Source organism: Puma concolor, chromosome C1 (genome assembly GCF_028749965.1).
Source record: "Puma concolor isolate L17-30 chromosome C1, mPumCon1.1.hap2, whole genome shotgun sequence".
In the NCBI taxonomy this organism is placed as follows: domain Eukaryota; kingdom Metazoa; phylum Chordata; class Mammalia; order Carnivora; family Felidae; genus Puma; species Puma concolor.
The window spans coordinates 112,933,079-112,949,651 of NC_141674.1; the positions used below are offsets into that span (position 1 = coordinate 112,933,079).

Below are 16,573 nucleotides of genomic sequence, written 5' to 3' on the forward strand. Positions count from 1 at the left end.
TGTCCCACCTCAGTACTCTGGGTGCTGCTGTAGAGAAGTATATTTCTTCAGCCATGTTCTGCTGTCCAAATTCATATTTATGTTTGCTCGAGTGGTGTGCTAGAATCTCCTCTTGGGAAGACAAGACTGAAACAAATTCTCTCTTGTGCTTGGATAATTTCCTAGGTTGACACTCTCCATGTTTCTTCCTGACTGGAGTGACAGGCATTGGGACAGATTCACTGTCCTTACTTGCTTGACCACCCATACTGAGATCTCTGTGCTTACTAGTAGATGCACTGGTGGGCAAGACTCCTCTTGGGCCCCTTGGCATATGGTTCTGGATCTCACAACTTCCACAGTGGCTCTTTTGCTCATGGATAATTGTCTAATTGTTAAAGGAGAAAGGCGAAAGGAGGAATGTCTGGTGCCACCATTATGCTGATGTCACTCATTGGAATCTTCTAATAGTATTTCCCTAAATCCTCCCATCCACAACTTATGCCATTTTTGTCATATATTTCACTTTTATATACACTTTACTTTTTAAGTTTTTATTTAAATTCCAGTATAGTTAACATACAGCATATTATTAGTTTCAGGTGTACCATATAGTGATTGAACATTTCCATAAAATACCTGGTGCTCATCACGAGTGCACTCCTTAATCCCCATCACCTATTTAATGTGTCCTTCTGCCTACCTCCCCCTCTGTAACCATTAGATTATTCTCTATGATTAAGAGTCTGTTTCTTAGTTTGCCTCTTTCCCTCTCTGTCTCTGGCTCCCCTTTTTCCCTTTTGTTCATTTATTTTTTTTTCCTAAATCCCACCCATGAGTGAAATCATATGATATTTGTGTCTCTGACTTATTTTGCTTAGCATAATATGACTGTTATATATACTTTAATTTTTTTACATGTTTATTTATTTTTGACAGAGAGCAAGCAGGGGAGGGGCAGAGAAAGAGGGAGACACAGAATCTGAAGCAGGCTCCAGGCTCTGAGCTATCAGCACAGAGCCCAAGAAGGGGCTCAAACCCACCAGCTGTGAGATCGTGACCTGAACTGAAGTCAGACGCTTAACTGACTGAGCCACCCAGATGCCCCTACATATATACCTTAAACACATAAGATGTTTTTTTTGTTTTGTTTTGTTTTGTTTTTACTGTTTTTGCCTTAAAGAGTCACTTATTTTTAAGAATTTAAAGAAATTAAAGAAATTAAAAATAAATAAAATGATTTTTTATTTTACCCCTACTTACTCTATCTCCAATGCTTTTCATTTCTTTATGTAGTGCCAAGTTTCTGTCAAATATCATATTCTTTCCGTATGAATAACTTTTTAAAAAATCATTTCTTATAAAGTATGTTAGTCTACAGTGAGCTACCTCAGTTTTTGTTTGTCTGAGAATATCTCATTTCTCCTTCACTTTTGAAGTACATTTTTACTGGGTACAGAATTTTGGATTGATGTCCCCCCCCCCCAAACTTTGAACGTGTCACTCCATTGTCTTCTTGCTTGCATTATTATCAATGATAAATCTTATGTAATTAATGTCCTTGATCTCCTGTAGGCAATGTTCTTTGTTTTCTCTGCTTGTACTCAAGATTTTCTTTTTGTCATTGGTTGCAGCAGTTTGAATATAATATTCCTAGTTGTGGTTTATTTGATATTTATGCTGCCTACTGTCTTTGAGCTATTTAGATTTTTGTTTTGCTGTCTGCCACAAATTTTAGAAAAATCTTGGCACTTATTTCTTCTTTCTGATTTCCTCTTCTTTTTTTGGGATCTAATTGTTTGTATATTTTGTGTGCTCTATTTTTGTTGTTGTTGTTTTACTTTTTGCTCATTTGTGTTTCAGCTGAGTAATTTCTAGTGACCTGTCTTTAAGTTCTCTCATACTTTTTTGGCTATGCTGACAACACTAATAGGTCTGTTGAGATCTTCTTTTAATATATAATCTCTGTTACTGTATTTTAGATTGCTGATATTTTCATATTATTTCTAATGGTTTACATTTCTTTGATGAAATTGCCTATCTGATTATTCATGTCATCTATTTTTTCTACCTTTTCTAACAGAGCCTGATACTTCCTTTCCTAAGAGCACCTGATGAGATGAATGGAGGAAAAACCTACACAAATCTGGATCGTATCCATTTTTGATACTTATTATTGCTTTGTCTCTTCAGGCTATGTTTTTTTCTTGCCTTTTGGCATGTCCCATATTTTTTGCTGTTGTCAAAAGTCAGACATGTTGAGGGGCGCCTGGGTGGCGCAGTCGGTTAAGCGTCCGACTTCAGCCAGGTCACGATCTCGCGGTCTGTGAGTTCGAGCCCCGCGTCAGGCTCTGGGCTGATGGCTCAGAGCCTGGAGCCTGCTTCTGATTCTGTGTCTCCCTCTCTCTCTGCCCCTCCCCCGTTCATGCTGTCTCTCTCTGTCTTAAAAATAAATAAACGTTGAAAAAAAAAAATGTTTAAAAAAAAAAAAAGTCAGACATGTTGTATACTTAAGTAAATATTTTTGTGCTGGAAGCAAAAGCAAGCTTTTGTCTCCTGTTGATTTCAGTGTGGGAAGGTTTGTGTTATCCAGTTGAAAATGAAGTTTTTTTGAAGTTTGTTGTTATTTTTACTGTCCTCATGCATCAGAGACTTCTGCTTCTACCAGTGCAATGTTGTGTTTAGTGCATGAGCTAATAAACCACAGCATTTTCCTCAAAACCTGATCCTATTTTGGCTCTAGTTCTACCTACTAACCTCTGTATCTTTACTTTGTACTGCATGTCAGATAAAATCTTTCTCTCACGGTGCTCCTAGCCCTATCCCTTCATTTTTACTCAGAGGTTGTTAGTGCAATGTGGGAAGTAAGAGTGAGGGTATTCTCTGAAGTTATAATTCAACCTTCCTTCTAGACAGTCATTGAGTCTGTGTCTTGCGGCTATGGCTTTCACAAGTTTTTCTACCCGTTCTCCCAAAGATCATATGGGCATAGCATGTATGTGCACCCTTCTTCCATGGGTAGATTTTTTCCCCCTATTCCCTTCCACCAGTTGTAGTAGGTATTCTCAAGTGCCCTTGGGCTACTGTTTTTGTTACCTTTCCTCCTGTAGATTAATGTTTCTGTTCTGTAAGGAAGACAGAAAAATGGTTGTGGATGGATCTCAGCAATACCTCCTGCCCCATATTCCCCAGCCAGCTTTGTGGGGGAGCCTTCTCAGGGTTCTCTGATTTTCCTTGTGAATGCCTGATGGGGTCCTGGAGGAAATGCTTTCAAGAGGGTGTGTACCTATAATTAAGAGTCTGTTTCTTAAAAAAAATTTTTTTAAGGTTTATTCATTTTTCAGAGACAGAAAGAGACAAAGCATGAGTTGAGGAGGGGCAGAGAGAGAGGGTACACAGAATCCGAAGCAGGCGCCAGGCTCCCAGCCCGACGCGGGGCTCGAACTCACGAACCACGAGATCATGACCTGAGCTGAAGTCAGTTGCTTAACCAACTGAGCCACCCAGGCGCCCCAAGAGTCTGTTTCTTGACTGTACAACTGAAACTAATATAATAGTGTGTGTTAACTAACTAGAATTAAAGTGAAAACTTAAAATTAGAAATAAAAATTAATTAATTAATTTAACTAAATAAATTAAAAAAGAAAGTGTGGACCTCTCTGTGTCTGTGGTCAAAGGGGTTTCACACTCTCAAACTAGACCACATTCAGATTTTAGAAATTCATTAAAATTTTCTCGCTGAATCTTCCTACTGGCATTATTGAGTCCTGTTGGGTGTCTTGGTGGGCCTTGTTTCTCTCTGTGGTGACTCTCTAGATTCTCAGATTTTTGTCCTGTGACCTGAATTCCCTAACGAGTGCAAGAAAAGTAATTGAAGTTTTTCCTGAAATTGTTTATATTGTAATGGTGACAGTAACATTCTTCTAGCTTTGTCCATCTGAAACTATTTCTTCTCATTTCTAAAGTTGGAAAGGAAGAAGAAATATGGGAAGGTAAGTAATGCTATGGATAACCTACTTTGAACCATGCATTGTGTTCAATCACTCATATCATCTAATTTAGCCATTAAACAATTCTATGAGACAGGAACCATTATTATTATTATTACCATACCTGTTCATGTTCTTAATAATTTTGTGTACTGCCTTCACTTTATCTTGTGTCATAATCACAATGGTCATATGAGCAAAGAGATGGTGATTACCTTGGTGCAGTTATACGGCCAGTACCTAGCGGAATGGTTAGCACATAGTGAGTGCACAATAAATGCTTATTAAATAAATTTGTGTAAACACAGACCTCAGGCACATATAAGGTAATCATTACATCATCTCCATGTTCCCTCCCTTTCCCACATCACTGAAAGGCTGGGATGGGATAGGATCTGTGGACTCAAAAATGCATTTCTTCGTTCATTGGCTGACTGAGATTGAGAGGGTGGTGGGAAAGAATCCCAGAGGGTGGGGCCTGGGCAGGTGCCTTGACTCTCATCCTCCCACATCACTGGCTCTATTCTAGGAAATGTGCTCCTCCTTTGGAGATATGGCCTTTGACTATTTGACATTCTCACAGCCAAGTTTTCAGAGCTGCATTCTTTCACCTTTTTCTTCTCCCCACTTGCCACTTTGCTTTCTTTTATCTCATGATAGAACATCTCTGTCTCAACATTCCAAAGTCCTGCTGCCTTCCTTAAAATCGATTTTATAGTATGAAAGGGACCATCATGCAGAGGTGTACATTTGAGATCTGCACAATGGTGCATGTATGGCGGTGAAATGCAGCTCTGCTCACTAAGACAGGCCGTGAGAACAGCTGCCATGTCTGCTGGGGCCACAGAATCTTTTCACATTTTCACAAACCACTGTGGATTAATTATGACCCTGATCATATGTGAGGTTGAGCTTAAGATGGGAGCAGATGTACGGAATGCCCCCTTCCCTTTGATCTCCAAATTTATAGTAATTTCCTTGAGGTACCCTCAGTCCCCTTCTGGTTGCCACCCTCTTCTATTTCTTGTACTTCTTCTCCCACATGCTTACATTCGTCTTGTTTTTGCCTCATTTGTTCCTCCTCTGCCCACCCCACCCTGCTCCACCACACAAAAGCATATAACCCCAGTCCTTGCTTTTCTTCTCCACCTCTATTCCACTTTTTACTGGTATTCTGAAACCAGTCCTGATGCCTGCACCTGCTCAGGAAATTAAAATGTCTAATCTTTTTTGGCCGCGATGCTGCTGTGAGGCTAAACTGACAATCTGCTAACTACAGACTCAGAGCTAAAAGAACAGAATGTTTTGCAATCAGGGCTAGAATCACAGGTGGTGGATTCTTTTTTAGCTTTCCAAAGCCAACAAAGCAAAAGAAAACATTCCACATTTCCTTTCTGCCTTTTCACTTCCCACCTGCCTTTTCCATTAACCAGTGGGGGGAGAGCCTCTGAGGAACACAATCTAAGCCTTTGGGTTTTTTCTCTCTCTTTTTTTTTTTTTTTTTTTGGTCAGAAATCAGAAGGGGGAGTGGCTGTGGGTCTCTTTGCCCCCCTTCCCCGTTCTCACTACATCTTCTATCTCACACTTCCTTCTTGTGAATAATCTGCTTCCCTTCCGAGGCATGTGCCCAGGCTGCCACAGGCATCCGAAGGCATTCTGAGCAGCTGTGATAAGCAGAAACCTGCAAGGCCTGGGGGTAGGACCACCTGCCCACTGCCAGTTGTCAGGCTTGGAGACAGGTTAGTTCTCTGAGGGAAATCTGCTTCTCTGAAGGAGGCACCTGCTCTACTTCCATAGAGGAACTTTTCACAGAATGGGCACAGGTTTGGCAGACATCTCCCCAAGAGATGATACAGCTTAAAGACCGAAGACAGGAAGGCCCACAGAGGACATGTGTTGAGTGGTCTTGAAGGGACAGGAGGAGAAGGAAAAGAAACTGTAACCACAATTGCTTGAACACGCCACACACATCCCATGTTAGAATCTTTGCTGACCTATTTCTTTTGTCATCCTCCCTCAAATATAAGCTTCATATGGACATGAATTTTTTTTTTCTTCTTCTAACTACCACATCCCCAGTACTCAGGGAACTATCTAGTGAATAGTAGGAGCTCATTAAGCATTCATTAAATGTATGAACCCAGGGGACATCTCAAGTGTGCCAGGCACCATGCTGGGTGCTTTACATAATTTTATCTTATTTCAAATTCAAGCCATCTTGCTGAAAAATTGTTTATGGGTGTGCACACTTTACAGATAAGGTGACTGCTGCCCCATGGTGTTAGAGACACCTGGGTTCTTTCACAGGGTCTTGATCTCTGGCATGTTACCCCAGAGCCTACATCCACCAAAATCTGCTGCCTTCTGAGCACTGATGACCATGAGTCTTCCCCCTCTTCCTCTTCTGGTCCTTAGCCTGTGACAGCAAAGATTTTCAGTTGCAGCCTTTGAACACTTTCTAGGATAGGTAAGAGTTTCTTGGGCCCTCTTTCTGAACACATCTCTGGTTGGACACTTCTCATAGCAGTGGTCCTCCTGGTTGGCTTCCTGCTTTTCTCAGAGCATTCTGAGAGATGGCACCTCTTCATCTGTACTTACTCTGTTTTTATCCGTGTTTCAGGGCTTTCACTTAGAGAGCTCCACCGAGTCTCAAAGGAATCGAATATTAAGGCTTTTTTTGTATCACCAGTATTTGTTTTCTTCTTTGGGAGAGTGGCAGCTTCCTGGATCCCCATGTACAAACAGCGCAGGTGAGCTACTGAGAAGGTTAACAAGCTACTCCTTCCACCTTGCTGCTAGGGAGAATCGTGTAAGTGAGCACATGAGGTCCATGAGGTCTGGAGCCCAGTGGTGGGAGTGGTGTCCTTCTTCTGGAAGCAGCACGTTCCCTGTCCTTTTTAGGTGCTGCACCCAGGATTCTGCTCTGGAGATCTGCTCTGCACAATTTCCTCAGCCTGCAAGCCTGCTCGGCCCCATACGATGGTTGCTGCTCAACTATGGCAGCTCCGTCCTGCTGTTGGCTGACGGCCTCAGGTCTGAACCCCTTGTCTATCCATCCCATCCCTCATCTCTTATTCTACACTGTTTTCAGGTTGTTGAGATTCCAGCCTCATTACTCATTCACCTGACTCTATCGTGGGCTAGACCTTCAGGCTCAATGCCGTTCCCTGCCTTTCTGGTTCTTTGTGGCTCTTCCTACACCAGCAACATTGCCTTAAGCAGCCTCATCCTAATGTAAACTTGGTTGTGTTCAAGTGGTTCTGTTCTTCAGAATCCTGGATGGCTTACCAAACATTTGGTATTCTACATCCTGCACCGAAAAGTTGATGTGCCCCTTCTCATCTAATCCTCACAAAAAGTGTGTGCCTCAGAGTTTCATACATTCTTCTAGTCTGTCTGGCCTTGCCCAGTCCCTGTGTGAATGTATTTGTCATTAGCTATTCTCTGTGCACCCACTTGGTGGCGACAGACGGGAAAGAGTGATGGGCCAGATGTGAGACAGAACGGAGCCATATGGCTCTGCTTGCGGGTGGCATCGGGCTGCACTTCGTTCATACTCTTCTCAGGGTAGAGTCCGGGCCACCTTCGCCTCTCCTCAACATCTATAATGTCTTCCTGACCAGCTGCCCTCCAGCTACTCCCCATTGCACCTGTTCTCTGTACAACAAACTAAATCATCTCCTCAGAAAGGAAATCTGACACAGCATCCCCAACCCCAAATCCTTAAATGACTTTCACTCTTTTAAAGATCAAGTCAAAAACTGATAGCTTGGCTTCTAAGGTATCAACCTGTTTCCTCCTACTGATTCAGCTTCTGCACACATCACTGCCTTCTGCTCCCTTCATTCCAGACCCATTGGCCACCTGTGAGTCCTTGTGCGATGAGTTCTTCCCTGTCCTGGGGCCTGTCTCTTTCTTGTTCATGAATGCAGAGTCCTCCTTCTTCAAAAGCATGTGGGGTCAAGCAGAAGAATGCCAATGAATGTGAGCCAAACCTCAAAAGTTGCTTAATTTTGCAAAATGTAGGAAGCAAACTTATGATTAGAAGAAAACTAGAGCACTTTGAGGAACAGGATGCGATTGCCAGCCTAAGATCTTTGAAGAGGCATTTATGGTGTAGAGAACACCATGCGGTCAGGCTTTGGGATTAAACAATAACTGGGACTTTTATAGGTAGTGGTAAGTTGACTAGTTTTGAATATGTGATTGGGTGTTTGGACAGGAATGTCATGGTTCTTGGTTTGTTAAACTACAATCTTCTCTTGATCTATGTCTGAATTTCAGTGAGAACAAGAGATCCTTGCATGAAGTAATGCCATGACCTTGCTTGTCTCCTAAGACTTGAGGACGAGCTCTTCAATGACAAAACTCACATTTTATTCATGTTTGTTACTCCAATATTCAACTCAAGGCTTGGTATAGAATAGCCTCAATTAATGATGTTGATTTGGGATGAGGGTGCATGTAAACATTTTTCAGTGAAAGAAAGGAAGAGACACTAAGAGGGAAGATTCAATAGAGAAAAGTCTTAATTGTTTTTTAATGTTTGAAAGGGACAGAGCAGGAGGAGGGAAGGGGTAGAGAAAGAGGGAGACACTGAATCTGAAGCATGTTCCAGGCTCTGAGCTGTCAGCACAGAATCCAACATGGGCTCGAACCCAGGAACCATGAGATCATGACCTGAGCTGAAGTCGGATGCTTAATTGACTGAGCCACCCAGGCGCTCCTAGAGAAAAGTCTTGATGTGGGTGGGAGGGATTATTCAGGTGTGTGACAAGGGGTTAGACATAGAGAAGAGAAGGGTATCTGTTTTGATGAAGTAGGTGAAGTGGAAGAAGCAGAGGCATTTTAGGATAAGAGTGGTGTAAAAGGGGAGGTAATTTGTATAGGCTTCCACATCTCTATAATGTTGCTTCTTAGCAGTTTTTTTAAAGCTTATTTATTTATTTTTGAGAGAGAGAATGAGAGAGAGAGGAAAGAGAACGAGTGGAGGAGAGGTAGAGAGAGAGAGGGAGACAGAGAGAATTCCAAGTAGGCTCTGCACTGAGAGTGTAGAGCCCACCGTGGGACTCAAACACACAAACCGTGAGGTCATGACCTGAGGCCAAACCAAGAGTTGGACACTTAACCAGCTGAGGCACCCAGGTGCCCCTCTTAACAAAATTTTAAATAAGAGATGCGCATGTGTATGAAAGAGAGAAAGAGAGAGGGAGAACTCTGACCTAAGGGCATGAGGACTGAGCATCATGGCGCAGAAAGGAAACCAGTTAATCTTGTACCATGGGTCTGCCACTTATTTGTATGAGATTGAATAAGATGCTTATCTTCTTGGAGCCTCTTCTTCTATAGAAGACAAATAATATAGCTTAATAATTTAATGTGATAATTTAATTAGCTATCACAAATGAAATATTTTTGCTAACTCTAAATCATATTACAAATGTGTTTCTTTAAAAAATGCATTTATGGTTTAGTTGAGTTGAAAAAAAAGTTTAATTCATATAAACAGCGTGATGAATTAAGTATAAAATGTTGAAAAAACTATCAGAGGATGGGATTACAGAATACCAGCTTGGTGCATTTTTGGAAAACATTGACACAGTCTCCCATACTATGTAATAATATCTAGCTATTGTAATTATTTTTGTATGTATCTCTGTATGTCTTTCCCCATGCAGTTTGAGAAATCCTCAAAAAAAGAGATAGTATCATACTTATCTTTATATGTCAGCCTCTATTAAAGTCTAATCTATAAGCTAATTGCTCAATACCTGTATCTTGAACTGATCTGTTGAAATCTCTTATTTTACTATTGGAGAAACATGCTCAGCTTTTCAAGTGACTCTGCAAACCTAATGCAACTAAATCGCCTCATTGCCAGTCTAGTGCTTTCTTTGTAATCTGATCTCAGGAAAGAGGTAGGTCTTGAATTTGGCCTTGATGAGCAAAAGCAAAAGTAAACAGAAGGAAGGGCATTCCTGGCAGGAGAACATCTTGAGCAAAGGCACTGGGGATGAATGGGTATTGCATATTCAGGGCTCCTTTTGCCCTGGCAGCCTGGCTGCCATGGAAGGCACATACATTTTTATGGGACTTGATAAGCTTTTACAGTTCTGAGAAAAAGAATCAAGAAGCTGTCAAAGATAATAATACAGGTTTTAATCATTTAGCAACTTATCTAGTACCAAACTCTAAGAGTTTGTCATATAAATGAATGTATGATCGAACACATAAAATAAAATAAATGCTTTTATTTTGCCAATGACTCCTTGGAAATATATCACAAAAAACTTTCTTGGTAATAATGGATCCAAGAGATCTTAATTTATTTCAAAGGCAAATGCCATTGGGTAACTTTGAAGTCACTAGGGGTCCTCCATTTAGTTTGACTTGCCTTAATGGAGTACTCACTTACTCCAGAGAGAGAAGTGAGACACTGGTTACTGGCTTCTCTGGGTCTTGGACACATGTCATGCCTTAGTGTTGTGTGCTACCAAATTGGATAGTTGGATAGAATGCATTTCAAGGCTCACTGAAATATGTATGTAGTCATGGAAGGCTTCTGGAGGAAGGGTGACTTTGGGAGAACCTATAGAATGGAAAACTACTGCCTAAAACCCATTAGTGTCTCCCTAATGGTGGCATGCAAAGTCCTTCAAATCCTCCCTTTTTTAGCTGTCAGTTTTGTCTCCCTACATTTCCCTTTCATGTCCACACACTCCAGTCATACTGAATTGCTTGTTCTTCCTTGAGCTCTTTCTTGCTATTTTGCACCTCTGAATCCTTAAACATGTTTATTTTTCTGCCTGATGTAACATTGCCCTCCTTCTGCCTGGAAAGAATGTCTCATCACTGCTCAAGACCCTGACGACTCTTCTTTTTCTGTCCAAGGTACAGTTGATTGATGCTTTCTTTGTGCCACTCTGTATCTTATATCACCTTCCTTATGGCACTTATCTTACTGGACTGAATCCTTTTTTATTTTAATAAAACTTGGTTTTGTATTTATCTCTAAACTGTGAGCTTAAAGAGTCTATTGCAAGTCCCCAGTTAAGTAATGGTGATCTGTTTGTTGAACAAATAAATGGATAAAAGAAGGAATAAAAGATGTGGGATGAATAAATTGATGAGTCCAGGAGCCAACCAGTTGCATTAGGTAGGATGTAAATGTGTTTCGATTCAAGAAATAGACAAATCAACTCTATTAGCTCAACTTTCCTGGAAAGTTTCTCTGGGCATTTGAGGCCCAGGCTTGCATAATTAAACAGCTAGGTAATGGCAGGACCTGGGTTCTTTCCCTCTACTGTCATCTCCTGGCTCCCCCTTGTGGTTGCAAGGTGGCTGTCCAAAGCTTCAGTGAGGGAGGTTTCTGGGTCCATATCAAGAGAGAGGACGTTTCTCTTCTGAAATCTCTCTTAAGAGAGAGGATTATTTTCCCTGGAAGCCACTAGGTAAACATTTTCCAGTTTTATTACCCAAATTGGATTGACTGGCCCCTCCTGAACCAGTAACTTATGTGGGGGAGGTGAGATTTGCTGAGGAGTCACGTGCTCTGCCTTAAAGCTGTGTGGAATTGACTTGGAGGAAAACACAGGAGGAGATGTGAATGCCCAAGCAAGTAGGGCTATTTTAAATAGGGGAGGATGGGAATTAGGGGTAAACATGGTGACTGCAACGAAATGGAAGGGACATGCCCAAAAGTCACTCATGTGGCTGTGTTGACTCTGGATTTTTATTCCTGGCTCCGTTTGAATTCAAGGTTCTTTCTCATTGTCTTTTTCCTTATGAAAATAAAGTAACAGTATACACACACACACATACACACACACACACATCTCTAAGTTTAATCTGACCTTCTGTTCATAACCTGCCATCAAGGTAAAAGTGAAAGTACCAACATCTGCTTGTGTCTCTGTCAGTCTGCAGAAAGGGACCAACTCTCCAGAGAAGCAGAGAATGCTGCTTTTGGAATCTGCATTAAGTTACCTTCAGGAGACACATTTGTCACTGTCTAATGCCTTCTTTCCCACTCTGTAAAAAAAAAATTATAAGTGCCAAACTCCTATCCAAAGCAGGGAAATGCCAGTGTTTGAATTCTTGATGCACTTGCCAGGGCAAAACCTAGGGAGGTCCAATATTGTGGATCCTCATAATGTGCCAATGATTTATGCACACTGCTACCCTTAACCCTCCCAGGAGTCACACTAAAAGAGACCCAAAAGGGGCTTACAGGGAAGGTACTTTGCCTGGTAAGCCAAGCATAGCACAGACACACCCAATCCACCCTCTTCATCTGCCTCCTCCACTTACATGCTAAAGTTTTCTTTTGACACACTTCTCTTATAACTGTGGCATTTCTTTTTCGCTTCATCACAAAAACACAAACAAAAACCAAACATGACCAACCAAACAAATAACCTCTCTCCTGCAAAAACAAAACCCAAAAGACACAAAATCAAACCAAACCACCACTGCCACCACTACCACCACCAACAACTACTGGTTTCACAATAGGAGCAACTAGCATGAGTTCAAAACTTGGACTTTGGAACAATTTTATATTCATCTCACTTAATTCTAACAAAATTCAAATCTGTTTAAAAGGTGAGGAAACTTGGACACAACAGGGAAAAGCTTTAGCTAAATATGCTTATCCTGATGATGTGTGCTATGTGGCAGGCTCCTTTTCTATTCCAGTCTTTTGTTATTTTCTCTCCAATTAAAAGAAGAAGTTCATTAATTCAACAAGTAGCCATTGTACCACAGGTCAGGTATGACTATAGAATCTAGAGACATAGCCATGGACAAGACCTATTTGGACCTGCTTTTTCAGAGTTTAATTTCAGAGGGAAAGATGGAGATTAAACCCATGAATCAAGATGTGATCAAGAGAATTACAGCTGGAGATAATTGCTATGAAGAAAGTAAAGCAGAAAGATGTTGTAGGAAGTGCCCAGAGTGAGGCACTAAGTTGGATAGCATTAAGGAAAACCCTTTGGAAGAGAAGACATTTGAGTAGAGACCTACGTGTTGGGAAGGACTCAGCCACAGGGAGGTATGGGGTAGTTCTTTCCAGTAAAGGGCAGGAAAATTAAAGTTTGGAAGTAAATAGTTATCCTGGTTTGTTCAGAAAGGCCAGAAGGAGTAAGAGAAGAGTAGTGGATGGTCTCTGGATTCCTGCCCTTTATTCTGTGGGTCAGCCTGACTCTAACTCATGATTTAATTATCTAGCAGCCATATCTGATATACATTATGCACACTTTGCAGATGCACAAGCCAGATTCCAGAGTAAGTGAATTACTTGAGATGATGTAGCTAGCCAAGGGAAGAGGAAAGACGCCCATGCCTCATCCATTTGCAGGTAAGTATGAGAGGGAGCAGTCCATGCAAGACTATCTTTACTTCTGAAACCAATTGCAAGTTTGGGGGTTCCCGAAACCAACCTTAGGTTCAATAATTTGCTAGAAAAAACTCAGAGCTCACTGAAGGCTGTTACACTCATGGTTACAGTTTATTAGAGGGAAAGGATGCATATGAAAGTTAGCCAAGCAAGAAGCATAGAGGGCAGAGTCTAGGAGGGTCCAAAATGTGGAATTTTCAGTGGTTCTCCCTGTGGAGTCAGGATGATGTCTCTCTCCTGATGTTGACTTGTGACAATCAACATGGACTATTACCAATCAAGAAAGCTCACCTGAGCCTTAGTATTTGGAATTTCTACTATGGCTCCATTAGGTTAGGCATGATTCATCAATTGGCCATGCAGGTAACTGTTGTCTCCAGCCCCTCCAAAGACTGACTGATATTACATGACTCAAAGCCCTCACCTCAATCACATTGTTACTATCCAGTGCATCCTGTCCCTACCCTCAATCACATTGTTAGGCTATCCAATGTGACCTTGGTGTGACCCAAGATCCCTAGGCAAAGAAACATTCCAAGGGCCCATAGATCATTTTCTAGTAGCCAAGGGCAAAGGCCAGACCTCTTTTTGGGAAGGTTAAAGTCTTTTTTTTTTTTTTTTTTTTTTAATTTTTTTTTTTCAACGTTTATTTATTTTTGGGACAGAGAGAGACAGAGCATGAACGGGGGAGGGGCAGAGAGAGAGGGAGACACAGAATCGGAAACAGGCTCCAGGCTCCGAGCCATCAGCCCAGAGCCTGACGCGGGGCTCGAACTCACGGACCGCGAGATCGTGACCTGGCTGAAGTCGGACGCCTAACCGACTGCGCCACCCAGGCGCCCCAGGGAAGGTTAAAGTCTTGATTGCACATGGAGCTATACATTTCCACTGGACATTGCTTCTGGCACACACAACTGCCCTTCTCTTAGTCCTATAGGATGTGTTGGGTGGCAGTGTGGGTGGTGTGTGGCTAGGCTGTAATGAACAGGTGCTTCCCTGCAGTGGGAGGAGCACAAGGGCATAAGCACCTCTCTTTACCTCAGATGGAACCTTTTCTTGCCTTGTCAAGTTTTTGGACTCCAGAGAAGATGCTGGTGGGCGGTTGCATGGGAGTCAATCTGGGAGCATGATAGAAAACATCCTTGACAGGCTGCCCTCACACAGCGCTCTATTCGGAAAGGGCAAAGTGGTAGGGAGGCAACAAATAATATTCTTTTTTTGTTTTATGTTTTTTTTTTAAGTTTATTTTTTGAGAGAGACAGAGACAGCACAAGTGGGGAGGGGCAGAGAGAGAATCCCAAGTAGGCTCCTCACTGGCAGTGAGGAGCCTGATGCAGGGCTCTAACCCACAAAACTATGAGACCATGGCCTGAGCCAAGACCAAGAGTTGGCTGCTTAACCAACTCAGCCACCCAGTCACTCCAAATATTCTTATACCATCACAAAGGTAACTACTTTACTTCAATACCCTGGATCCTTTGGATTCCTTATTGCTTGTGACCAAAAAGTTGTTAGCTTTGTTGGAGGGTACCTGCATTGCTTGTGAATTTCCTCTGGGCCATGACAGTTCAGGCTGCTGCCTTTCCATTGTGATGACAGCTGGCATCTGACAAAGAGAGGGTGGGAACAGCACTGCCTGTGGAGCCACCTAGATGGGTCCCTCTTCCTACTACAGCTATGCAGTCTCCATGTTAGGGCCTCATCCACCCACATCACTCTAGTCTGAACTAGTGTACCTGAAGTGGCCCTTTTTTTCACCCCTGCTCTCTCCTCCCAGATCTACCCAGGCATGACCTAATCTGAAATATCCCCCCCAAGAGTCTGTGGGGTGGGTCAATTGGGATGAAGGGTCACACAGTAGTCAATTAAAAACCCAAGTCTGTCTGTTGCTGGCTTCAGCCACTTGGGCAAATCATTTCAAATATCTGAGCTTGTTTCCTCCTCTATAAAGTGTCACAGGCTTCTTATCAATGAGTTTGTACACACAGTGCTGAAGGCAGTAATCAGTATATTATTAGGTATTATTATTGTCATGGTGGCTATTGTGAGGATTAAAGAAGGGAATACACTGTCATTAGTATATAGCCGTTGCTCATTGCACATTTTCCTTTCTTGCCTCGCAAAGAGGTCTTCATTGTCCTCTTTGTCGAGCTTATCATGCATAGCATTTTGGTAGCTAACACACACACACACACACACACACACACAATTTCTTCACACCCTTGTCTCCACCTACAGCAGTTCTTGCTCTTTCTTCTTCTTCTTTTTCTTAATTTCTTAATGTTTATGTATTTTTGAGAGAGAGAGTGTGAACAGGGGAGGGACAGAATCCGAGGGACAGAACAGAGGGAGACACAGAATCTGAAGCAGGCTCTAGGCTCTGAGCTGTCTGCACAGAGCCCGATGCGGGGCTCGAACCCACTAGCAGCAAGATCATGACCTGAGCCAAAGTCAGATGCCCAACTGACTGAGCCACCCAGACGCTCCTACCTTCTTGCTCTTTTTCAGGTGAATCAAATGTGGCCCATTTTCAGACATTTGCCCTTGGATTATTTTTTGCTTGTACACTCTTTCCTAAGATGGCCATATGACCCAGCACTTTGCTTCATTTGGGTCTGTGCTCAAGCACCAACTTTTCACCTTGCCATCCAAAAGGGCAGCTGATGCTGCCCTTCCTCTTCTCCTCCTTCCTTTTTCCTCATGGCACTTATCACTGCTGACATTATATTATGTATCTGATTGCTTATTTTCTATCTCACTCACCAGAATTTAAGTTACATGAGGATGGGTTCTCTGGTCAGTATTTTACTCTCCTTTCCTAGAATAGTGCTAGATATATAATAGGGGCCCATCAAATAATTGTCAAATAAATGTAACGATATTTTCTTGGATTGTACTGTCACGGTTTTTATGGTTTTTGCTTGTTTGTTTGTTTTGTTTTTTTACATTCAAGTCTATAGGATAGAGCCCTGGACTTAAGAGTTTCTGTCTCCCATTCAGTACACAGCAAAAACATTGGTTCATATCCCATACTCAATGAAGACATTTAGAATTCAATTATATTCATCCACCCATCAATCTCCTTTTATTGAAAACAGATTTACTAGTGTCTATTTTGTACTGAGCCCTATGTTTGACTTTTAGGAATTGAAAGATGATTTTAATGTCATTCTGCCTTCAAAGAGCTTAGTTCAGTAATTGAAAT

At 41.9% G+C, this 16,573-nt stretch overlaps 1 long non-coding RNA gene across 1 annotated transcript; it reads right to left on the reverse strand.

The window, feature by feature from the left end:
• Positions 1 to 4,086: 4,086 nt before the first annotated feature.
• Positions 4,087 to 14,902, reverse strand: LOC147578395 (uncharacterized). Its single transcript, XR_015254259.1, has 4 exons — positions 14,837 to 14,902; positions 11,955 to 11,999; positions 7,758 to 7,910; positions 4,087 to 4,208 (listed from the first exon to the last, which is right to left on the reverse strand). It is a non-coding gene; the product is annotated as an uncharacterized LOC147578395 (long non-coding RNA).
• Positions 14,903 to 16,573: the final 1,671 nt, after the last annotated feature.